We start from the raw sequence: 26,754 nt of genomic DNA on the forward strand, positions 1-26,754 counted from the left end.
GAAGAACGCGAGCTGCACAATGTTCTTCACGGGTTTCTTCAAATTTTGTCATTTTTTTATCATTTTTCTTCTGTTTTTTGCCATGTGATCGAATATTCAGGCTTTATGCAGGTTTTTTCAGCCTTTTCATAGGTGAAATGGTGGAGAAATTTCATGTTTTTGGATCATGAAAGTTGCGGGTTTTAGGGTTTCCGCTTTTCTTTTGTTTCATGTCAAATAAGGCATGAATTTGTGAAAATTTTGAGGCATATTAATCGTAAATGTGTTCATCAAAAAATTTTGTTACGAATTTGTGATAATCTTTGAGAAAAACAGAGTAATTTGGAGATTGAAGCCACAGGTTCACGAAACTAGGTAAGAACTCTGTGTTTTTTTTTTGTCCGCCATTTGATCAATTTCAGTCCATATTTTGAAAATAATCAGTTAAATTTGTAGGGTTTTAAATCTTTATCATGTCCTTTATTATTTACCATAATCAATTTTATTTAATTTACTCAATTACAATCTGATTTTTTAGAAGAACACAGTGATGTCTGTGAAAAAAAATTTCTGATGTTTTTTTTTTTTTTTCCACCTTTCGATCTATTATTCACGATATATTACAAATAATGTGTTAGATTTCTAGGGTTTTTAATCGTTATAGTCTTGTTTATAATTAGATGTATTCAAATTGATCTGATTTATTCAATTTGAGCTTCATTTTTTAGATTCAATGATTGTTGTCTGTGAAGAACTACGTTTTTTTTTTTTTGCTCAATTTCATCGATTTGATTTGATTTATTGATGATAATGTGTTCATAATTTAGGGTTTTGATTCTTTATATTGAAAATTTGTAATTTTCCGAAAAGATGTGAAAATTGTGACAAGGTTTTGATACTCATGAGGTATTAAACCATACTTTTAATTTTTATTGTTTGAGTTTGTTGTTGTTTTTTTTTTTATCCATGATCGAATTTTTTGAAAAATGATGATTTTCCTAAAAGATGTGAAAATCGTGACCAGGTTTTGATTATCATGAGGTATTAAACCATATTTTTAATTTTTATTGTTAAAGTTTTTGTTGAAAAAATTGTATGTTGATAGATTATTTATGCAAAAAACTGCATGTTATTATTTTTTTAATGCAAAACTATATTTTTTTAATTTGTTGTTAATGCTTTTTTGAGTTGGAATGACTGTGAAGAATTGTTTTTATTTGTTTTATTTTTTAATACGTGATCGATTTTTTTTGAAAACTCGTGATTTTCCGAAAAGATGTGAAAATAGTGACCAGGTTTTGATTATCATGAGGTATTAAACAATATTTTTTATTTTTATTGTTAAAGTTTTTGTTGAAAAAATTACATGTTGATATAATATTTATGCAAAAAACATACATGTTATTATATTTCTAATGCAAAAGTGTATTTTTTAAATTTGTTGTTAATGCATTTTTGAGTTGGAATGACTGATGTTAGGTGGCTCTATGAAGAATTGTTTTTATTTATTTATTTTTTTGTACATGTTCGATTTTTTTTGAAAAATCGTGATTTTCAAAAAAGATGTGAAAATAGTGACCAGTTTTTTATTATCATGAGGTATTAAACCATATTTTTAATTTTTATGGTTAAAGTTTTTGTTGAAAAAATTGCATGGTGATAGAATATTTATGCAAAAACAAACATGTTATTATATTTCTAGTGCAAAACTGTATTATATTTTTGATGTAGTTTTGCATTAAAAATGTATTTTCAATTTTTAAAATTTTGAACGCAAAAAATACATGCTATTAAATTGTATTATCGTGAGGAATTAAAGTGCATATCATTGTAAAAAAATCGTGGCATATATGACAATTATATTATCTTGCATTTTTTCAATTTTATTTTAAATTTTTTAATGCAAAAAATGAATGTTCTTGATAATTGAGTTGTAGCCATGTTTGAAGCTTGCATTTTGTATTCTATTATCCTGTATGTTTGTAATTGATATGTACGAAAATATTATTGTCAATAGAAGTATTTTGCAATAACAAATAACAACAAATATAACTACATGAACTACCCCATCATATTATCACTATACATGGTGATTATTTTTCTTGTTGAACTGTCAGGTTAATTTTTAACTTTTTACATATTAAAAAGTTGAATCATGTCAAGATTTGCAGAAGACCCTGCATGGCAACATGGGGTCTGACTTGATCCCAACAAAAAAGACAAAATTATTTGTAATTACTGCCAAAGAGTGATAAGTATTGGGGTGCATAGGTTCAAACAACACTTGGCAGGGGTTAAGGGAGATGTTTCTGCATGTAGTAGTGTCCCTAGTAATGTAAAAAAACAGATGGCGGCATTTCTTAAGGCTAACAAAGGTAAAAAAATTACCAAACATGGGATGAATGAGGAGATAGCTAGTTTATATATGCCATCAAACGAGAATGATGCAGAAGAGCAATATAATAATGACCTAGAAGAGTAATATAATAATGACCCGGAGATGGCCACAAGAATGTGTTTACATGAACAATATCAGAGTGAACGTGGGTTTAGAATGCCCAGTGGTTATGACATAGGCATGCACGGTGGGTCTAGCTCAGACATGCATGGTGAGTCTAGCTCAGACATGTATGGCGGGCCCAGCTTAGACATGCATGGCGGGCCCAGGTGGAGCATGTATGAGGGGCCCAGCTCAAATATGTATGGTGGGGTTGGTGGCAGTATGTGTCAACAAGAATCAAACTTTGAAGAAATAGTTCTTAGCTTATCTAGGAGTGCTAGTATTGCAGGTCAAGGTCGTATAGACCCATTTCTCTCAAAGCCAAACTCACAACAGATGTCTCTAAAGGCATGGTTAAAGGTACAAGAAATATGTTGGTAAATGGTTCTACGATAAAGGGATTCCCTTTGATGCAGTCAATAGCCCATATTTTCCACCTATGGTCAGTACAATCCAGAGAGTCGGGCCTGAAGTAAAACCCTCGACGACATATGAGCTCAATGGGCCAATATTAGATGAAGAGGTGGAGGAAGTTACTAAGTGGATTGAAGAGTATAAATAGAGTTGGTCAAGGACATGCATTACTCTCATGAGTGATGGTTGGTTGAATAAAGTTAGCAAAAAGGAGTTTTTAAACTTCTTGGCCTATTCCCTAAATGGTACAGCTTTTTGGTCTAGCAAAGACGTATCAAGGACGAAGAAGGATTCAAACTTCTACGTACGACTATATGATCAGATAGTGGAGGAGGTGGCAGATAAGCATGTACTCCAGTTTATTATGGACAATGCGCGTGCATGTGTTTCTGTGGTCAGCAAGTTGATGGATAAGAGGAATCATCTAGTATGGACCCCGTGTGCTGCACACAGCATCGAACTTATGTTAGAGGAGATCGGTGAGATCAAAATTTTGAAGGAGACTCTAGAGGAAGCAAGATTAGTGTTGAGATTTATATACAAGCACTCTAAAATTTTATTTCTGTTTAAAGAACATTCTAAGGAAAAAGAGATAATCAGGCCTGCCATAACCCGCTTTGCGATCGATTACTTAGCTGTGGACTCCATTCGGGAATCTGAAGGTGCATTAAAGAGATTGTTTACCTGTGAAGAGTCGTTAAATGACCGCCTCTCGAAGTCCAGCACCAGTATAAAAGTGAACGGCATAGTCTCAAATAAAGGTTCTAGTCTCGATGTTCCAGTATCGTAGAGGACATTGCCCCCTTGGTCACGGTGTTAAGAATGGTGGATGCTTACAAGAAAGCTACCATGAGGATCCTTTATGACGGTATCGAGAGGGCGAAATCTGTTATTGGGGAGAAGTGTAGTTCTGCTAGCAAAGTGATTGATATTATAGAAAGGAGGTGGAACGCCAAATTTGGACGTCCAATTCATTATACTGGTAAATATATATTTATATCATTAGAATGTTTAATTTTAAATCATTTTTTTATGAAATTGTAAATGACATTTTTCTATCTATATATTTTTTAGGTTACTACTTCAACCCAAAATTTTTCTATTTGACACCTGAACATCCCTACAAGATTTTGGAAGGGGTCAGATACATTATTGCAAGGTTGGAGAGAAGCTATCGAAACCAAGTAGCAGCAATACAAGAGGAATTATTTAATGTTTGGGTAAGAACTTCATTGAGTTGTTATATTTGTGAGGAATAATGCACTAAAACGAAATATATTTGTTTTAGCTTGCTATGTATAAGGATGCTATAGGATCCTTCGAAACTAAACGTGCCAAGAATTCTCGAACTAAGATGGATCTAGGTTATCCCCTAGGTAATATTTTGTTCATTCATATTTTTAATCTTATGAATTGTTATTGCCCTTTCAATACTTTTTGTATTTTAATCCAACTGAATGGTGGGAGATATATGGTGCTGATGCACCTCACCTAAAGAGGATAACAATCAAAGTGCTCTCCCGGATATGTTCTACTACTTGCTGTGAGCGCAACTAGAGTACGTTCCAATGGTTGCACACTGTTAGGAGGAATCGACTCGCTACAGAGAAGCTTCATAAACTAGTCTACGTTCATTACAACTTAAACCTCAGAGAGCGACAAATAAGAAGGAAGCTTAAGGACTATTGGCCGATAGACTTAAGCACAATATTTGTCACAGACACAACAGACCAATGGGTAGTAGAAGAGGAGGAGCCAGTGTTGCACAAGAGAGCGTTCCTTGAGGCTATCGGTGAGGAAGATATTGAAGAAGGTGATGAGCAGCATGAAAGAGGAAGCAGCCAGCCAACGTATCCACAATTCGTTGGAGATGTCGGTGATATTGCACCTAATGAGGGAGAGTGGGAAGGGGGTCTACGAGAAAATGACAGAGATGATGATTCTGAGGCCACCCTATCCCAACCATATTATTCACATATCGAGTCCCAACAGCACCAGGGTAGGGATGAGCACGACAGTGTAGGTGAGCATGAAAGATGGACAAGCTTTGGGGATTTTGGATTGGGAACAGAACACTAACACTCAAGGATTTGGGTATAGTCAGACGCCTGGTAATATCAATGATTCGTTTTTATATCGAATCACTGAATTGTCAAACGAATTCAATCAATGGCACCAGCGTGATCAAGAAGAAGAACGACGTCGTTTGTCATTTTAGTTTTAGATGTAGTCCATGTATGTTGATATGCTTATTCCATGATAATTCTAAGTTTATCCTTTTGTGTGATGTAAATTAAATGATAAATAGTAATTCATGCAGGGAACGAACATATCAATATTCGCATATTCATGCAAAGAAATGAAAATTCTTAATGGAGTGCCCTCATTTCTTGTGAAAATCCTAAAAAACAATATTTATAATGAATTTTAATAATATTTTTGAATTTTTTTAAGCTTTAATCTGACCGATTCAGCTGATTCCCGATCCAAATCGTCGATTCATCGATCCAGATTGGGGATTCATCGATTCAGATCGGTTTTTGAGGGCCTGATCCGAGTCACCGATCTGATTTTTAAACCATTGGTATATTCTATGGTCCGCATGTCTGTGTTATTACATATGCGATAAGAGTTTATTTATGGTATCACCACTAATAGCGTGAACCAAATCCCGACTGACGTAACACTTTGAGAATGGGTCGGGGTCGTGGTGATAGCATCCTATGTCCCCGGATAAAGTTTAGGCTTTCATTCTCACGTAATACATTTAAAAACCACTTATGATTTCAAAAAAATTGGTAAGGGCTTATCATTCTTATTGAATTACCAAAAAAATCACCATTCTACGCAAGAAGAATATGAGGGACTTTGAGAGCGTTTAGGCACATGGATTTTTAATAACTTGGATATTATTGAAATCCACTATTTGGTTTGCTCAATGGTTAGGATATTAGAATTCTATAGAAATTAAAAATCTTGGAAATATCCTAACTTATCCACGATTTCATGTCCACAACAAAACTTATTTTTTTGAATTTCCAAGCTTCATGGATTCCATTCGTTGGTCCCGTGACCCAAATATAAGACACATTTGGTAAGAGTGAAAATTTTAGAGAGAGAAAGTTGCTAAAAATTATTTAAGAGATAAACTTTCTTAAAAAACTTTAGAGAGAAATAATCTCAAATTTTAACTTGTAGAGAGAGAAAGTATGTAAAAATTTTAGAGAGATAAACTATATCAAATTTTAGAGAGAAAAAGTATCTAATTTTTTCTAGAGAGATAAACTATCTCAAAATATATAGAGGGAGAAAATATTTCAAATTTTAAGTTTTAGAGAGAAAAATTATATCAATTTAGAGATACAAAAGTACTTGAAAATTTTAAGAGAGAGAGAGACTATCTCAAATTTAATGTTTGAGAGATAGAGCATCTTAAATTTTAGAAAGAGAAACTATATCACATTTTAGAGAAAGTACTTAAAATTTTTTAGCGATAGAAACTATCTTAATTTATTTAGAGTGAGAAATTATCTCAAATTTTAAGTTTTAGAAAGAGAAAATATATTAAAATTTTAAAGATAGGAATTGTATCAAATTTTATTAGAGAGAAACTACTTAAAAAATTTTAGAGATAGAAATTATCTCAATTTTTTTAGAGAGAGGAATTATCTCAAATCTTAATTTTTAGAGAGAAAAAGCAAATTAAAATTGTAAAGATGGAAATTTGTTGACACCCCATTATCGGTTGAAGGGGTTATAGGAAATCAAGACCTTAGAATACTTAAACCAAAACCTTGAAATTCACCCCACCAAGAACCCTTCCTTTAGCCTAAACTAGACTAGGGACCATCCTGGTTCCATACACCCTTGGACCATCATTTTCATACACTATATCCCATCCCCATGCACCATAGAAGTTAATAAACTCCCCCATGAAAAACCCAATTAATTTAGTTAAACCATCTTAGTCCACTAAACTTGCTTAAACCTTTCTAGATAAGCACTTAACCACCTTTAAACCGTCCAATTTAGAATGAAATGTTGGCTATATAGCCTTAAAGCCAATAGTCTTACGTTCAGTGGGAGTTAGAGCGAGACTGAATCTGGGTGCTTGGCACACTGGGGCCCAGATTCATATATCTCAAGTATTTGAGGCAATGAGAGTATACGTTTTGATAGTGTGAATCTCAGAGAGGTGTGAGGGTCACCTCCCAGTTAGGACTATATAGATTAGAATGCCTCATAGTTGATGTGATAAGTCAGGGCTTGGAGAATCCAATCAAGAATAATAGAACCCGAGTATTTAAAAGAGTATTCGCCCTGTATGGAGTGGTCGGCCCATGAGACATGAGCCTGTATCCTGACACGAGACCGTTCCATGGCATGTGCATCCATAGTCGTATGGGGAAGCCACTCTTCTATAGTATTATCTGACTTAGAAGAGCTAGTACGCATGTGCTTTGAGAGGACCACTGTATTTGAGTAGGAATATGTCCCACAAAGGTACACCAGTAATCCATTGAACCCTTGGTGACGGGGAAGCTCTAGTTCAACGACTTTGATGTGACCAATTATGTGTCCCTGCTATAGACTATGGAGTATAGGTCCATTGGTTCGGCTTGAGACACCGTTGGAACGTCGTTCAGGTTAGCCTAAGGGAAGACTCCGACTACTGTTATAAGTCTAGAGATCTCATTTACCTTTGGCCTAAATTAATCTAAAATTGACGATAAAATATTTTATATTGATGATAAATTGTGTAATAATATTGAGAAATTATTTAGAGAATTTTTGAGATTTTTGGAGAAATTTTAGGATTTTTTAAATAATAAAAAATATGATTTTCAAATTTGTTTGACATAAATACCAAACAAAGACATTATTTGGGGATGCCATATGAATCCCAAGTGGCCATAGGAATGCCATGTGGCACCCCCACCTCCCCACTCGTGGATGAAATCATGCTGATATCATATCTATGTGGGGACCTAGTTGTCATTAATTCTTTTGTTGGTATTATGTTATAACATGTTATCTTGTTACTTAAAGTGTTATATATTGTTATGACTTAAGTTTGATTTAAGTCACATGTTTTTTTTAACTCATATGTGTCATTTTTGACATGTGTGAAGTCATGAGATTTTGAGAATTAATTTAATTCATATTATTATCAACATGATTTTGTAGCATGTGAGTATATCTTGTGCGACACCACCTTACGGGCTTGATCCATATGAAACTTTAGTGTTATTAAAATCCTATTTGTGCTGTCATAAGATATTTTATTTATATGTGTGGATGTCCCATATTACCTTTATGTCCATGTCCTTGTATTTTATTGACTCTCACAAATTATTCAAAAACCATGAGAGTAAGTGTAAACATGAATTTGGAATTAATGAGAAATAAAACATGGAGCTAAGGGCTTCAAGGTAAAATGACTATGAACCTAGGTTTTGAGGAGTGAAGGGTATGAAAAGCTTATCCATTGATCTTGGTGATAAGATATGGATGAGTGACTTGGATAAAAGCGTCTCATGTGCCATTGATCTAAGGCATCAAAGATCAAGATCAAATCCATCTTTATGATCGAAGTATAAAAGTAACTTATGGTATCAATTATAACCCTAACTTGAGTATTCACTTCAAAGAGAGAGAGCCCTTAACAAAAATGTGGTCACCCATGAAACTATCTTCTTCCTTGAGCTTTTATTTGAAACCCTTCCATGGAGTAGTCCATCATTTATGTGATCAAGCTCATACTATTACTTCATTAAGGTATTGATTTTTCTTCTCATATTTTTAATTTCTACCTCATTTCCATTATCAAAGCTTACTGTAATTCTTAATTTACAATAGCTTTCTTCATTTTTTATCATGAAAACTTGATATTTGAAGAGTCCCAAAGCAATAGTGTAGTCCATACACATAGTATGTGTAGACTAGCTTGCTTACTCTATGATCTTGAGTAGTTTCAACTTGATTTCTTGATCGTATTTTTTTGAAATTTTTACTGAGAATATACAAATAATGAGAGGTTTATTATATTTGAGCATAAGAAATAGTCCATTGAGTTCTCTTTTTAATTTTGAAAAGTTCGTGTGGTCCCTTATGGACCACATGGTGTAGTTTCACCATAACTTCCTTATTTTGTGTAGTATCTCTCTCAAATTTTGAAGGGCTATTTTGATACATGTCTCTCTCATGATTTGATCTCCATTAAGTGAAATAAATATGATCATTTGCTTCCCATTGGATTGATCTCATTGAGTTATTATTATTACCCATGCCTTAGACAATAGGACAAAATTAAGTCCTCAAAATGCCCTTTCGTGGCCCGGGCATAAAGGGTTCAAACCATGGTTTCCCCATGTATGTTTGCATCTTAATTTGATGTATTTACAGTTATTAAATGGATTCATGATTGGTTAAATTGAGTATGTTGTGTGAATATTGAGATTGTTTTTTAATCTTGCGATTTGAGCTTTAATGCTATGCATTATTGTTTATACCAATTGAATTCTTATTGAATTATTATGATCAAGTGTATGATGTGTATGAGATATTATGACATATGATGAGGATGAAGAATGAAGATGAAATTATCATATAATTTTGATATAATGAGGAATTGCGAGTGCAAGTCATGCAATATGTTGTAGAGATGTATAATGTGAATATTTGAATAGTGTATTCAGTTTAATTAAATTTTTGAGTAAGGGATTTGTAAGGGACTTATTAGGGTTGAATTTTATTATTCAAATGTGTATAAACCATATTTGTAGGTTGGAATATATGTATTATGGTTTTGTATTGAGATATTCATGCATTTAAACCATTTAGCTTTTATACAATGGAAATTTTTTAAAAGATTGCATTTTTAGCCCATTAGTCTTATACCACCAATATTAAGCTCCATTAAAATCCTACCTAAATGACCTAAACCCACCTAAAACATACCTAAACTAGCCTAAACTTGGGCCACACCTTCAATCTTAGGTCAAACCTAATTAAAACCATAACCCCCACTAAACTTTAGTTTGACCCACCTTTATGACCTTTAAAACCCTTAATTTAAACTTATTACCACAACCTAAATGTACCTAAAACGACTTATTTACAAATTGAAAACATCCCAATAGACATAACAAGGCAGGTAGCACAAAACTACCAAAATTGTGGGGTCTACCATGTCTGCATAACACCTATTTACGAATGTGTAATACTGTGTTTCGCAGGAGATCTAAGCCCCATATTGAGCCACCATTATCTAGGTCTTAGCATATAAATATAGACCCTCACTTACGGTATAGGAACCCCGGATTTTAGAGAATTAGGCGAAGCCCTACCACTTTATGCAATGAACCCTGAATCCTTAGAAACCTTAAAGCCAAGAACCCTAATTTCCCCTCTCATAGACCTCTGAGCCTACTTTGAACCCTTGAAACCTTATCTTAACCCAGGAAATACCCCCAATCCGATCAAATCAAAGACTCTCAGTCACTCCCATGGACCCTATATTCTTCCTTTAGACCTTAAGCTTGGTATCCAATTCTAGTTTAAGTTAGCACCTACTCAATCTTAACATTGTTCAATCACAATTGGCGAACTTTAAGAGGCGAAAGAGGTCGGTGCACAATCTCAGATTTTAGCCAAACCACCAACTCTAGGTGCTGGGCCTGTGGGCCCGGTTTTCAAGTAAGTTCATCTATTTTTCTTTTCTATGGATTTTCATTTGCATGTTTAGTATAGTTTAGCCCTAGTTACCTATTTTGAAACCATTTCCTAAATCTCTCCCCTTCTTTGCTTTGGAATTTCCAAAAATTCTTTTTGTGTGAATTTTCGGCCTCATCGTCCTATAAGCTGGTAACTACCGATGGCTCATGAGAGAGAGCGGTCCTTAGGCTTATCTCCCTCTCTGACCATAATTTGACAGAGCTCCAATCTCTACCTTTGATTGACTCCGATCTCGTTCGAAGGTGCTTGGGGTCACGGTCGAAGAGCCATGCCCCGACTCACCGCCCTCGAGTATTATTGTGAACAGTCTAGCACCCACTGTGGGGCCCGTTGAGCTTGTGGGGTTTTGAAGCTATTAAAAATACCCTCTGGATTCCAATCCAAGGGGTGCTTTGAGGTGGAAATTCATTGTTTTTATTTTAAGAAATTTTCAGAACAAAAATAAGTTAAGGAGCAAAGAGCGCACTGTCAATAACGTCAGCATAACACCCATTTATGCAGCTCCCTAGAATTTGGCAGTGTGGGCACAACAAGCATAAGGGCATTATGTCTTGTGTGATTGTTATATTACACACTAATACTGCCAAATCCTTTGATCTGGTATATGGTCCGAGTCTTCCTTTAGCGTCTCTTTATCGTTCTCCTTTTACTAGTGGGTCACAAAGCTTTTTAAAGTCTGCGTTACAAGGACTTACTGGTGCGTAAGAGTCAATTTCGCAGACCCATTGAGCCCTCACTTCTGAGTGTCTATGCTTATTTGGCTTGCGAAAATAGGGACCACTGAGTCGTAAGTCCTTGGATTTTTCTAGTGAGATCATTGATAGGTGTGACACCCTATTACACTTGCGTTATGACCAGTTCAACTTTTAGCTTGTTACTCAAAAAAATTCCTAGATTTAGTAGTAGTTGTACTTGTGCTCCCTGATCTACTGCACTGTGATGTCTGAGTTTTTTGTTTTAAAAAAAATAAATAATTTTTTTTTCTTCCTCTCTTTACTAGAAAGGACTTTCTCCCTTCTATTTTTTTTAAAAAACAAAAGTGAGCTTTTGTTTGTTCCATTCTATTTTATTTCCTTGTTGCCTATTTTCTTTGCTCTTACTCTTTTGGGCCACTCGACCCTTCCCTTGAATTGTGCTTTGCTTAAGCCCACATCGGCCGAGGCGCACCACGCTTGCACAGATTGTGCTTGTGCTTCACGTTTGATCTCTTTGTGATAGAGCAAAGGCCCCCTCTTCTCGAGGGCCCCCATTGCTCTATCTGCTTCTTCCTCTTCATAGGAATGAATAAGGCTTGTGAGAAGCAAGCAAGCTACCTATCGCGACTCAAACTGCCGGTATGCTTTCTTTCCGGCTCGCAACGAATGGCCAAGGCATCAGGCCGGGAGTTATACTCCAGGAGTTGGGGTTATTACAATCATCCAGACGCCGAGGCCTGGTTAGGGCTGACGTTCAGACTCTTAATGGGGAGCAACTTGGTACTCATAGTGGGGGCAACCCTGAAAACTCAGCAACCATCAATCGACATAATAGGGAGTTGCCCACTAGGAGTACCTCATTTAGAATATCCACTAGGGGGAGCAGTTGTAGGACTAACCAGCTGCTGCCCCTTAGGACCAAACCACCTATGATGGGCAACCTAGTTGACACTACCTTAGTCCAAGCTGTGCTCTAAGCCATAAACAACCATGGAAACTTAGGACTAGGGTCAAACCTAGCAGCCCAGTACAACCCGAGGCTCCCTCTTGCTAGTCAAGCTAGTCCCCAACCTCAAGTAGGACCTAGCCAACCCATCTATAATGCTCCCTACCCGAACCATCCCTACCATCCACTATAACCACCTATCTACCTGATACAACCTGTAGGAGCTCCACCAATCCAACAACTCCTCGAGCACCTATTTATCTACCACCACATCAATCCACGCCCACCTATTTAGCCGCTCGTCCACCTACCTTGGGGAGCAATCCACCACTTCAACCCACACAAGCGGATCCCAAATATGAGGCCTTAAAAGGGACAGTCAAGGCCCTTCAAGACTCAATTAGACGACTAGGGGTACACGACCCTTTGACTACTGAGGCTTATGATGATGCCTACTTAGATGGATTTGTTTACTTACTACTAGGCTTCGCCATTCCAGATTTTCGTAATTGCTTTAATGGGAAGGGTGACCCACAACTGCACGTGACTAATTACCTACTTGCGGTTCCAATGCTTTGGGATAGGCCACACCCAATTAAGGCATTATTGGCACATAGCCTTAAAGGAGATGCCCTCACGTGGTACAATGATTTTGTGAAAGACTACCTCGATGCATTATGTCGTGAGATGTTCCAAAAGTGCATATCACACTATCGTGGAAATAACTCACGTTTAATCTCACTTGGTGAACTTATAGCCGTTAAACAAGGAATTGATGAACCCTTCATTGAATTCGTAGAAAGGTTCAAAAGTATGGCTACGAGAGTTACCGAATTCCCTCTCTCTGACCATTCAAAGATTGGTATGATAATGGAATAAACCCTGCGTTAAAGGAATAAATCCTGCGTTGGCTTCTTCATGGGAAACGTATGGTATTTGACATGTTGGCCATTAACTGCTTATCATCATTGTCTGATATGAAAGGCCTAGATATGTTTCCATAGTGCTTGAGCGAGCTTTTGATTTGTATTGCCTTGTTGACCCTCTTGAGGAACGTGAGGAAGCGCGACAAAGGTGGAGGTACTTGCTCTTCTCTTGATGACCTTGTTTCGATGACCAGATGTGGTGCTTGAGAGAGTAAATAGGGCTTGGTGCCACGAGAGGGTACGCTCAAGTTTATGAGATGTTAATGTTTGAATACATTTTTTAGCACCTTGGGTCCCCGATGCGGAATAAAGAGAAGCCGGTCAATAAAGCCCTGACATACAGTGGAATTTTTTACAGTCTTAGAATTGCCCTAGAATGGGTGACGATCTTCCTAAAGACCTCGAAAGGTAACCTACCAAGTTTTGTCTCAATTTGATATGTCTAAGGTAATGCAGACGAAGAAACAATTTCAGAAAAATCGGTCTCTAGCACCCTGAAACGGACCCTATAACTGGAACCCTATTTTCATAGTGTCAAATGGCTATGAGATCACCGCCATTAGATCCTTCATGGTCGAAAACCCCTTGGGGTCAAGTTTCGACTTAAACAGACTTTGTCAGACAAAGTTATAGGCAAAAGACTGAAAAAAGAGAGGTTGCACGCTATTCCCGTGTGCTCTCCCTGCAACAATCTCCATTAAAGGAGACTGGTTTTCATAGTCACGAACAATAATTTTGAAGACTCAGATCTCCCCCATTATGAGTTAGATCATGCTCAAAATTTACAAGCGTGTCCGTCTCGTCAAGATGAGCGTTTTGATATGTGGCACATCCCTTGACGATGTTCTAGCAGGGAGAAAAGCTAGAGATAAGTTGACGATTTGTGATCAAGATTGCAGGAAAATCAGCAGTAGCACGACCCACTCGAGCGGCCATATCACAGCGGTCATGTACCCGATCGACACAAAACTAGTTGCATTACGTGCGTAAGGTCTAGGGCTATGTCTGGTCCGAACCTAGCTCGTGATGAATGGTTATATTTGGTGTACGAAGGTATTAAAGTTGCTACAAAATCCGGCCGCCGGAATCCAAGTTTCGGCCAAAAACCTAAGATGGCAAAATCTTCGTTCAGGCGCAAAATCAAGTTGCGTTTGTTGCAACGCGATTGTGACGACATACTCAACGCGATTCAATGAAGAAATCAAGAAAATACATCAAGAAACAAGCGCACTATCGATTTGAAGTTTTCAAGATTTGTACAAATTTCAAGTTACATAATCATGGCCTAAGAACACGATCCGTGGCTCGAAGTTAGTATCAAATTGATCGTCATACCGAGCCCAATGAGAAAGTGATCAAATTTTGATCGAACAGGTGCTGGAGAAACCCCGAATCGACCTAGGAAAATCGCACATGTTCCAAGGGTACATCAGGGACTGTTTTGGATATTTGTATATTATTGGGCAGGGACAAAACCATAATTTTGCTCCCATTTTTAGATTTTATTTTAATTCAAATAAATTATAGTTGTCATCAATTAGGTTAGATTTTGGGCATACACCCATGTTTTGGGCCCAAGTCTATAAATACCATGGTATACTTCATTGTAATGGACCTTTTATTCAACTAATAAAATTGAGAGTTAAGCTTTGAGATTAAGGGTTACATCTTGGAGAGAGAGAGAGAGGAGAGAGAGGAGAGAGAAGAAAAAGTCCGGTACCCATCGGAGAAGGTAAGTTTCTTTCACCTCCTCTCTTCTCTCTCCTATTCTTTCTTCTGTCTCCTCTTCTTTCTTTTTCTCTCCTCTTCTTTCTTTTTCTCTCCTCTTCTTTCTTTCTCTCTCTTCTTCTTCTTTCTTCTTTCTCTCTCTTCTTTTTCTCCCTTTTTCTTCCTCTATCTTTCTCTCTTTCGACATGTACGACAGTAAGCATCGTTGTGCACATCTCACTCTCCTCTTCTTCTCTCTCTCTCTCTCCTCTTCTCCTTCTCATTATCTCTCTCTTCTCTACCTTAGACATGCACGACAGTAAGCATTGTAGTGCATGTTTCTCTCTCTCCTCTCCCTTTCCATCCTTCCTTCTCTTTTTCTCTCTTCTCTGTCTCTCTGTCTTTCATTTCTCTCTCTATTTTTTCCTTTCTCTCTCGCCCCCAGTCATGCACAGCGATGTCCATCGCTGAGCAAGACGCCGTCCTTCTCTTGGAATATGCATAGTGAGTTGGGCCTTAACCCGAGTGACGGGCCGGGCCTCTGTCCAAGTTTCTCTTTTCCCATGTTGTGCACGACGATGCTCATCGCCGCGCACGAAATATCTTCCCCATCCTCTGACAAGGACATTGAGCTGGGCCCTTTCCCAAGTGGCGGGCCGAGTCGTGTCTGAGTCACTTCTGACATGCATGGCGATGCTTATTGCTACGTGTGTCTTTCATGTTCTCTCTCTTGTCTATATCTCTCCTGTCATGGACGGCACAACCCATTGCCGCCCATATTCTCTCTTACCCTCTCTCCTATCATGAACGGCAGAACCCATCGCTGTCCATGTTCTCCCTTATTCTCTCTCTTCTATCTTGGATGGTGAAACCCCATCGCCGTCCATGTTCTCTCTTATCCTCTTTCTCTTGTCATGGACGGCGGAACCAACCGTCGCCTATATTCTCTCTTACCCTCTCTCAGATGTCATGGACGGTGGAACCCATCATCGTCCATTTTCTCTTATTCTCTCTCTTATGTCATGGATGACGGAACCCCATTGCCGTCCATGTTCTCTCTTATCCTCTTTTTGCTGTCATGGATGGTGGAACCTACCGCCACCCATGTTCTCCCTTACTCTCTCTCTCATGTCATGGATGGTGGAGCCTATCGCCGTCCATGTTCCCTCTCCGCCTTCCCCCTTTCTCTCTCTTCTGTCATGGATGATGGAACCCTATCACCGTCTATGGTTCTTTCTGGTTAGGTGCATCAATCTCGCCCTCTGGATCCTTTGGTGATCGGGCAGTGCGTCTCGGGTTTCAAGGGAAGACTAGGGATTTTTTTGAGATCGCTCTCTTGAGAACCCTATTTGAAGATGGGAGCAGGTGTTACCAACTAGTGAGAGAGGAATTTAAAGGTGGGTTCGGGACTTACTCGGGCTGACTCGCGTGGGCGCCCTAGATTATGAAGAAAGCCCCTAGTAATAAAACTGGTTCAGAATCGCCTCCCTTGGGTTGTATCTTCTTGTTTTCTGTAATCACACACATATATGGTAAAGGTTATAAAACAGGTGGGTCAGACCTCACCCTTTTCCTCTTTGATGACAGTACACAAGCGTGCATATTCAAAACGGAGAATAGAAGAAAGATGGGGGAGAGAAGAATTCGACTAAGCGAGAGGATCAGAGCGGTGACTAGGCTGATGGATAATTGGCCTGACGTGGTAGTAAAGCGAGCTCGATAACTAAGACCGGCTCATAGGATTACTACTAGGCGTCGTTATCAATATCGACTAGCTAGGTACGATGGTCAGTCTATCATGGTAATAACATGGGCTAAGTAACCATGACACAACAACATTACAACTTGATGATAGGACTATCATGAGAGGCTAATCTCAATCCCTCTTAGTCGAACGAAAGAGTAGTAGAATTAAGGCTATGAGGAGAGAATAAGAAGAGAAGAAGGGAAAGAAAGAAGGAGGGAGAAGGAAGGAAGAGAAGAGTATGAAAGATGAGAGAATAAAGGAGAGAGAGGGAAGGAAGGCGCAGTTGGGGTTAAGCATTACCGACTGTGTTTAAAAAGAAGAGAGAGAAAACCAGTCGGCGTTAGGCTTTGTTGATTGACAGGAGAAGAGAGAGCGAACCAGTCGACGCTACGTATCGCCGACTGACAGAGGAAGGGAGAGAACTAGTCGGCTCTAGGTCTCGTCGACTGACAGAGGAAGAGAGAGAACCAATGGGTGCTAGGTCTTGCCTACTGATAAACAAAAGGAGAGAGAAATCCAGTCGGTGCTAGGCCTCATTGACTGACAGACAAAAGGAGAGAGAAAATCAATTAACGATAGGTCTTGTCGATTGACAAAAGAAGAGAGAGAAGACCAGTTGACACTAGGCTTTGTCGACTGATAGGAGAGGAGAGAGAAAACTAGTTGATGCTAGGGCTCACCGACTGACGAACAGAAGGAGAGAGAAAACTAATAGGTGCTAGGTTTCACCAACTAACAGAGGAAGGAGAAAACCAATTGGTGTTAAGCCTCGTCAGTTGTGACAAAAGGAGAAAACCAACCAGTGTTGGCACTCGTCGTTTGCATTAGAAGAGGACGTATGGAGATAAAGATGAGAAGAAGAGAGAGAAAGAGATAGAGATGAAAAGAGAGGAGAGAGAAAAAAGAAAGAGAAAGAGGGGAGGAAAGAGAAAGAGAGAAGAGGAAAGAAAGAGATAGATGAGAAGGAGATAGAGATGAGAAGGGAGGAGGAGAGAGAAAGAGATAGAGATGAGAAGAGAGGAGAGAGAAAGAATAAAGAGATAGAGGGGAGGAGAGAGAAAGAGATAGAGATAAGAAGAGATGAGAGAGAAAGAATAGAGAGAAAGAGGGGAGGAGAGAGAAAGAGGGGAGGAGAGAGAAAGAGGGGAGGAGAGAGAAAGAGAGGAGGAGAGAGAAAGTTAGCTACCCGAAGGGTACCGGCCCTTTTCTCCTCTCTCCTCTCCCCCTCTCTAAGATGTACTCACAAACTCAAGCAAGAATGAAAATTTTATTGAATCAATTAAAAAATGAACCGAAGGCCCTTGCAATTTAGCTTTGCATGTTTATATAGAATTGGGCGAAAACGTGGGTGTATGCCCAAAAACTAGCTAGAATTGAAGATAATTACAATTTAATTGAATTTAAAGAAATTCTAAAAATGGGTGCAAAAAGATTGTTTTGCCCCTGCCTAACAATGTGTGGAATTCCATAACAGTCCCTGCTGCTATCTGAGAACTTGCGTGATCTTCAGTGACTGACCCAGATCGTTCTATTGCCCGTTTGATCAAAAGATTATTATTTTCTTGTAGGGATCAGCGTGGCGATCATTTTGATACCAACTTCGAGCCATGAATCATGTTTTTAAGCCATGATCATGAGACTTGAATTTTGGACTATCCTTGAAAACTTTGGATCGATTGTGTGCTCGTTCCTTGATGTATCTTCATGATTTCTTCATTGAATCACACTGAGCATACCGTCACGATCATGTTGCAACGAACGTAGCTTGATTTCGAGTATAGATGAAGATTTTGTCGTCTTGAGTTTTTGGTCAGAATCTTGAAGTCTGGCTGTTGGAATTTACAGCAGCTTTGACGCCTTCGTGTGTGAAATCCAACCGTTCATTGTACGTGAGGTTTGGACCAGAGATAACCGTATACCTCACGCATATAATGCAATTGGTTTCGTGCCGATCGGGTATCCGAGCGTCGTGATCTGGCTGCTCGAACAAGGCATGCTGTTGCTGAATTTTCTGCAACTCCCTTCATTGATAAGTGAATTTCATTTATTTTTTCATTCTGCATGGGTGTCGTCACGGGGTGTACCATATATGGAATTGTTCGTCTTGATGAGATGAACACACGCACCAAATTTAGGAGCAATCTGACTTGGAACGAGTAAGATATAGGCCTTGAAAGTTACTTCTTGTGGCTATAAAAATACCTTTAATGGTGTTTTGGTGCAGTGAAGCCACACGAGATAGTGTGCGGCCTAACCCTGTTTAGGTTTTTACCCATAACTTTATCTTGGAGTGCCCGATTATGCCGAAACTTGACCCATAGAGGTTTTCGACTAAGCCGGATCTAATGGCGGTGGTCCCACATTTGTTTGACGCACCAAAAGTATAACTCTAGTTTTGGGATCTATTTCAAGGCGCTAGAGATCGATTTTCCTGTAATTGTTTCTTTGTGTTCACTGCCTTAGACATGCTTGATTACGATGAAACTCGACAGGTGGTCCTTTGAAGTTCTGATGAAGATCTTGGTCAATTCCGGGGCCATTCTAAGACTGTCAGGAATTTCCACTGTTTTATAGGCTTTATTGACCTGTTTTCTACTAGGGACCAACGTGTTGAAAAATACGTTCAAACAGCTTGCCCCACCGATTGTTGTGCTTCAAGAGAAGTGAGAAGGACAATCATTTGAAAATTTCCTTTGGCTTTTACTTGTTTTCATCCTAGCCACAGGACCACATGAATACCGAGGCGATTCACATAATGGTGTGACTAAGCTGCTTAGACGTAGGGATGCATTATTCGCGGGTCTGTCGGTGGTGACTTTAGGGGGAGAAGAGAATTTTTTGAGGGATCTTTTCGAAGTCCTCACCCTCGCTCAAACTGTTTGTGATTTTGAATTGGAGGATTTTATACAGACCTCGTCAGTCAGAATCAGGCCCATCAGGCAATTGAGTGCCATGTAGAAGGGCATCGTTCCCATTTGGTCTGGGTTTGTTAGTTTGCTTTGGTAGGCACTGTTTGTTGCTACACTAGGTTTTCTTTTGACATTTTGAGTACCACTATGGGTCTATTCGACGGAGTCCAGTCGGGGGTAGGTTCTATTAGCCGATCCCGAAGGTCTAGTCGTGCCGGTTAGACGAGCTGACGTCTCTAGTAGGTTCTACCCTCGCTTTGTCAGTTTCTTGCCTTTAGAGTATTTGTTTCTAGAGTGACCTCGTGGGAATAATGTTCTTCCTCATGAGACTTGTCTTGCCGTCTTAGCAAGTCTTATGTCTTTCGAGTCGTTTTTGCGACTGGACTCAGGTTGTCAGCATCTTTTCCTTGAAACTCATATTTTTGGAGTCCCAGTATTATGATGCTGGGGATTTTTCTTCTTTTGAGTGCGGACTGATGCCGCCTATTGAGACGAGTGCTGCATCAACCTATTTATTAGTCCAAGCGTCCTTTGTAGTTTTTCACTTGATCTGGAGAAGTGGCGCCGTAGAGACGGTTTTCACCAACTTCTTTTTATTTTCGGGGCTCTTTTACCCATAACCTTTCGGCTATATCCACCCTTTTCTTTCATTTGTACTCACAATACCCTTTCAAGTTTTCACCATGCCTAGTTTTTATTCACAGAACTCTTTTACTCATGATTTTGTAACCATGCATGTCCGTCATTTTTATTCATGGCGCTACCTTGTTCAGGTATACACCATGCCCATTATTTTTTTCATTTTTTTTATGTGAAGGTGTGTTTAAGGTCATGCCTTCGAGACCTATATGAAACAGTTTAACGTCATGCGGCTTGGAAGCGCACTATTGTTTTAGGTCATACAGCTGGACCGTGGTTATGTAGTTTAAAGTCATACAACTAGGATCGTGCAGTTTAAGGTCGTGTAGCTAGATCTTTGCTACAGTTTAAGGTCATATCGTTCCCACCATGGCTGTGCAGTTTAGGATCATGCAGTTATGACCACAATGGAGATGGATGGCAATCTGTGGAGGCCCTGGAGCGAGTATGGTGGTGGTTTGACTCACTTGGGGAAATGGCAAGAGGTTATCTATGATGTATGAAGTGTGAGTGGATGATGGTGACCCACTAACTTGGAACGAATATGGATGGCGGGATGGTTCGCTGTTTCATGAGTGCAGGTGAGACTCACTGGGAAATGAGGTGTGGTGATGAAGTGAATGAACTCACTGGGGAGGTAATGAAGGTGGTGCATGCACATGAACAAGTAGGTTAGGGAAGGCGTTCTTGAAAGTGCACGTAAAGTCGTGTGCACGTATGTGGGGGCGAGTTTATGGTCATGCCTCATGGACCTGTGCAAAGCAATTTATCGTCATGGGCCCTGAACGCACACTATGGTTTAAGGTCATACAACTGGACTGTGGTTATGCAGTTTAAAGTCATACAACTAAGACCGTACAGTTTAAGGTCGTGCAACTAGACCTCCGCTACAGTTTAAGGTCATATAGTTTGGACCATGGCTGTGTAGTTTAAGGTCGTGCAACTAGACCATTCCTACAGTTTAAGGTCATATAGTTTGGACCATATAGTTTTGGGTCATGCAACTAGACCATTGTGTGGGTCATGTAGGTGGAGATCTATGGGGAATAACTTTGTGGATGGCAATCCGACTCTTTAGGGTTAAAATGGTTAACGCCATACACAAGCAGAGGGCTCAGATGGAAATGGTGACCTGATGAAGGATGGCCAACAGAGGCAGTCTTCACTAGGGCTTAGGGGGGCAAGCTTACTCCCTAAGGTTAAGATAGCTTGGTGTGAAATAGATCCACCAGGAATTGAAGAGGTAAGAATGACCCTCACTCCACTGGGGATAATATGCTGCAGTATGGGTGCGACTTCTATGGGGATGAGGGATAGCTCCTAACTCCATTAGAGATGATGGGTCACATTTTGGGTGCAACAGCCTGGGCGCAACCTCACTAAGGATAAGTGGTAGGACGCACAAGACTTCAACCTGGAGTAGGTAACAATAGGCTGCTTGAAATACGACCGGCGCTAGGTGTAACGTTAATGGTTTCTGGTGAGTGTTCAACTGGTGCTGAGTTCCCAAAAACACAACCGACGCTGGGCTTTTAAAGACTCAGCTGACGTTATGAACAACCTGTGATATCGTTTGAAGACAACCAATGCTAAGTTAAACAGTGCTGGGGTCGTTTGGAAACACACCCGACGTTAAGTCAACCGGCACTGGGGTTGTTTTGAAAACACACCTGGCGCTAAGTCAACCGACGCGAGGGTTATTTGGAAGATACCCGACGCTAAGTCAACTGACGCTAGGGTCGTTTGGAAGGTACCAGCACTAGGGTCGTTTGGAAGGTACCCATCACTAAGTCAACTGACGTTAAGGTTGGGTCGATGAGAGTTACCTCGGGTCTCTAGCCAAAGGTCGACTGACTCATTGTCGCTAGGCTTCCCTTGGAGGCGACTGGAATTCCCAATTTATGAGGGGCATTCGAGGGTAGTGCAGGCTAAATAAGGGGGGTAAAATCCCGTTTTCCCTCATTTTTCCCCTGGGGGTAAAAAACCTTAAGCACAAGTTTTCTTTAACCATGAGGAAAGAGTGATCAGTTGAAGTTCCGACAAGCAGTGGGAATTCAGCAAAAGTTCTGTAGGGAAGGTTTTTGGTGAAGTTTTTGCCAAGAATTTGACGAAGTTGCGGGGAGAGCTTTTTAGTACAAGGGATTTTTCGGTGAGGGGAAGAGGTTCTGATTGCAATGGTTTTTAATAGAAAAGGCAGGAAGTGAAACTGTGATCATTTCCACGCGTTTTGGGAGTTTTCTGAAGAGGTTGTCACTTTCGACACTGTTAGTGGTGTTGCAGAGGTTTTCGGGAACATAAATAAGTTTACAAGAATTGTCTATGACGTACTGGTGCTATCCAGGACAAAAACATAGGTGGGAAAGTTTTTTAGTAAGTTTTTTGACCTTGTAGCAGAAGTTTCAGCTGGAGACGAACAGTTAGGGGAGGTGGACCATCGTGGAAGGTGCAAAGTTGAAGGAGGTGAACTGTCACAGGGGAGGCGTACAGGACATGGTGACGGTTGTCAGTCGCTCATGTGTGAGACAGCGCCAAAGGACATGGAGACGGTTGTCAGCCGACGCAGCTAAGTTCGAGGTGTCACGATTGAGATTTGTGGCACGTGCGAGAGATTCAATCACAGTTGGCGCTGGCCTTGGACAAGCTCAACCGGCGCTGGGTATTGGCAATCTTAATCGGTGTTGAGTATTGGCAATCTCAACCGTTGTTGAGTGTTGAAAGACTCAATCAGCACCAGTGGTCTGGCATGCAACCGGCGCTGGGTGTTGGCAATTCAACTGGCACTGAGTGCTAAAAGACTCAACCGACGCTAGTTGTCTGGCATGCAACCGGCGTTGGATGTTGGCAAATCAACCGGCGCTAAGCATTTAAAAGACTCAACCGAAGCTGGTCCAGTGTCTTAGCAACATTTTGAGAGTAAACCACCAAGCCCTTTATAATGGCTGGTTCTTCTTATTAAATTCCCAAGGTGAAGAGGCTTCCAAGAGAGGGAGAGATAGGCGCCTGTGATTTTACTGGCGAAGTTTTATCAAGGGTCAGCCCATTTGGCTGACCCAGCCAGCGTGTGAACCAGAGTGGCCCCTTAGTGTCACTTTCATTACTGACCTTGTTTGTTTCAAAGTGCGCAAGGGTAATGATGGCAATGTGTGTACTGAAGAAGGGATGACACTTCTTCATTGTATGCATCGAAACATAGCTTCCAGGGAGAATTTGCCTACCTTAGGGAAGCAGATGGTACAAGCAAAGGGATTACTAAGGTGGTCAGAAAAAGGACTCCGGATTCAAGGGGAGCATCAATACCTGAAGGGATACATTTCCTGGACTACCAAGGTATTGATGTCATAAAAAAGTACTCTTGGACATGCTTCGCTATTGGCAGCAGTCTAGTGTTCAGGCAATTACTATGATCGTTGCTCCAATATAGTAAAGGTGTTACTGGAGACATGGAGCCATGTCAGCAATACTTGGCTTCTTGGTCATGGAGAAGCGGGGATCTCTTTGCTAGATCTTCATTTCATTGGAGGCCTCCCGATGATTGGGGCTATGTATGACGAGTTTGTGCCACTAAACTCAGTCATCTTCGGTGGTGTTAACTTGGGGTATGAAGAGCCACCTGCCATCCTTTAAAAGATCGTTGAGGCCTACCAGTCGATTGTCGGCCGATCTAACAATGGCAGGGTCACCTTTAAAGAATGGGTGAACTTCTTTTGTGGAGATTATCTCGAGGGCAGTTAGGGTACTCTGAAGGGGAAAGGGAAGGTTGTCGCAAAGGAGACGCCTCCCATATATCAACTTGATACTATGGATGACCGTGTCTTCTTAGCTGTGTACTTGGCCTTATTCCTGTGTGAATTCGTGCTTCCTGGCTGGGGGGATGACATTCGTCCAGGCGTACTGTATGTGGTCTGTGACATGGCCCGAGGGCGTGAGTATGCTCTTGCTCAGTCGGTCTTGTGCAACATATACCATGGCTTAGTGGCCATCTCCTGTGGAAAGGCCTAAAGGGGAAAAGAGGGAGGAAGTGGTATTATTGGAGGAGAGGCTTTTCCCAGGAATTCAAGACTCCATTCCCTGTGCATTATGTGTACGGGTGGCTAAGGGCTTATTTCCCTGATACCTACATCAATCATCAGTGCTCGAGAGATAAGCTGTGGCCCTTCTTGATGAGGATTGCCAACTAGATGGCCATCTTCCATACCCCAGGGGAGGCTCGGGGTCTCTTTGGGAATGATTCTCTGAACATGAGGTGGGTCCCTTTTCCGGTCAGGAGCTTCATCGATTGTGCTATCATTGATGAGTTGGAGAAGGAGCTAGACGGTGCTCCAACAACTATGAAGGAACTCATGTTCATCCTGAGCATTAGAGGGGGAGTCTTACTCTATTAGACTCCGAACAATGCCATGTTAGAGGGGTATTTCCCTCAGCTCTTCGCCCGTCAGCATAGGCTTGATCAAGGCTGCCCCTTCTCAGTATTCTTCGAAAAGCATCAGAGTAAGGTGATCAAGGGGAAGACGAAAGATTTGGGAACTTTTCGTGAGTGCTGGCTTCTAGAGCATATACGGACCACTTGGTCAATGTGTCTTGAGATGACAAAAACTAGCAAATACGTCATACCTCACTTCGACAGAAGGATACGAACGACGAAGGCCTATGTGAACTGGTGGAGAATCACCAGTTAGGGATATTGGGATCAAGATCACCCCTGGAAAGGGGTGAACGGTGACTGACGATAGGATACCAAGCAAAGGGGACTGGCGGATGCTCTAGCTCTTGATGCGGTGTTTGTCTTGGATTATCCCTCCATCTGGCGGGCTTTGGGGCTTTCGCATGAAAAAGCAGCTGATGGGCCCTCGCCAGAATTCCTTGCAATGAAGACGAAGACTGGGAGTGTTTTCAACAACCTCAATTCCATCTTCGAATGGGATGAGGGGCGACGAGTTCTTGGTTATGAGATGCGTCCCCCACAAGATTTGAATGCCCTCATTGGGAATGGTCCCCACAGTGAATTAGCTAGAGGGTCTTCTCAAGGAGGTGGATCTGAAGCGGCGTCTCCTACTTCAGGAGGGGGAAAGAAAAGAAAGCGCTCAACTGATATCGATACTTATGCCTCGCTTTCAGTTAGTGGGTGTATTTGGTGGCGCAAGAATGCCAAGCTTCCTATGGTGTCAGAATCAAATGGTAGCTCTTCCTCTTCTGATCTTTCAAGAACTACTCCGGTATCACCTTCTGTGCTCTCTAGACCACCTTCTACTTCTCCTGAATTGTTTCTTTTTCTTCAGAAACCAAGGCAGACAATTTCGGCCATTCTAAGCCTAATGTCATTGCTTCTGATTGGGAGATGACTATGGATCTTGGGGAGGTGCCCTTGAGTCTCGGGATAGTTCCGAAGTCAGAGGCGGCTCGGATGAAGACTGATAAGGATGAAGGCACTGTAACCACTGCTCCAGATAGGGGCTCTGATGTTGATGTGGCCTCCATGCCTCAGGAGCTTAGTGCCCCGACAGAGGCAAGGGCTTTGACTCAAGGAGAAGAGCCTGAAGTTGATGACGTGTCTGAACACCAAGAGGTTGCTACCCACGTGGACATAGGTCGTGAAGATGAAGGAATTGAACTCTTTGTAGCCGAGGTTCTTGCTGCTAAAGGCAGAAGCCAAATGGAAGAAATCGTGAAGATGAGGAAATTTATAACTTTTGATATAAGTTTCACTTCATGACCAAGCAAGTAATGGCGGAGTTTTTGTACTGCGAAGATCAGGCCAGGCACATCTTTTCTATCAGGGGATAATTCTTCTCGGCCCCTTGCATCCTGCGGTTGAGGTAATACAATGCAGTCTCTTTTCCCTCTTCATTGTTTTGACTCAACAATGCTCCTAGTGACTCCTTCAAAGCAGTCATGTATAGAATGAGGGGTTTTCCCAATACTGGTGTAAAGAGCACTGGAGGGTTGAGTAAATAATGGTTAATGTCGTCTACGGCTGCCTGACATGCTTCATCCCAGATGAATGGGGTATCTTTCTTTAGCAGGTGTGTAAAGGGTTTACAGTGATCAGAGAGGTTCCTACGATTGTACGCCAGTTTCCCTTGGAGGGAGCATAGTTCCCCAGTGAATCTCACCCTTGCTCACAAAACGGTGACCCATCCCGCCATCCATACTCGTTGTAAGTTAGTGGGTCACCATCGTCCACTCACCTTTCATACATCATAGGTAGCCTAATGCCATTTCCCCAAGCGAGTCAAACCACCACCATACTCACTTCATGGCCTCCACAGGCAGCCATTCATCACCACCATGGTCTAGCTAGATGACCTTAAAGCATAGTGCACGTCCAGGCCGCATGACGTTAAACTGTTTTGCATAGGTCCCAAAGGCATGACCTTAAACACGCCTTAACCAAAAAAAATGATGATAAAATAACAAGCATGGTGTATACATTAACAAGGGAACGCTATGAGTAAAAATGATGGACGGGCATGGTCATGAAACCATGAGTAAAAGAGTTCCATGAATAAAAACCAGGTGCGGTGAAAACCCGAAGGGACATCGTGAGTAAAAATGGAT

The sequence above is a fragment of the Amborella trichopoda genome, chromosome 2 (assembly GCF_054954075.1).
Source record: "Amborella trichopoda isolate Santa Cruz 75 chromosome 2, AtrichopodaSantaCruz75HAP2 v2.0, whole genome shotgun sequence".
Classification (NCBI taxonomy): domain Eukaryota; kingdom Viridiplantae; phylum Streptophyta; class Magnoliopsida; order Amborellales; family Amborellaceae; genus Amborella; species Amborella trichopoda.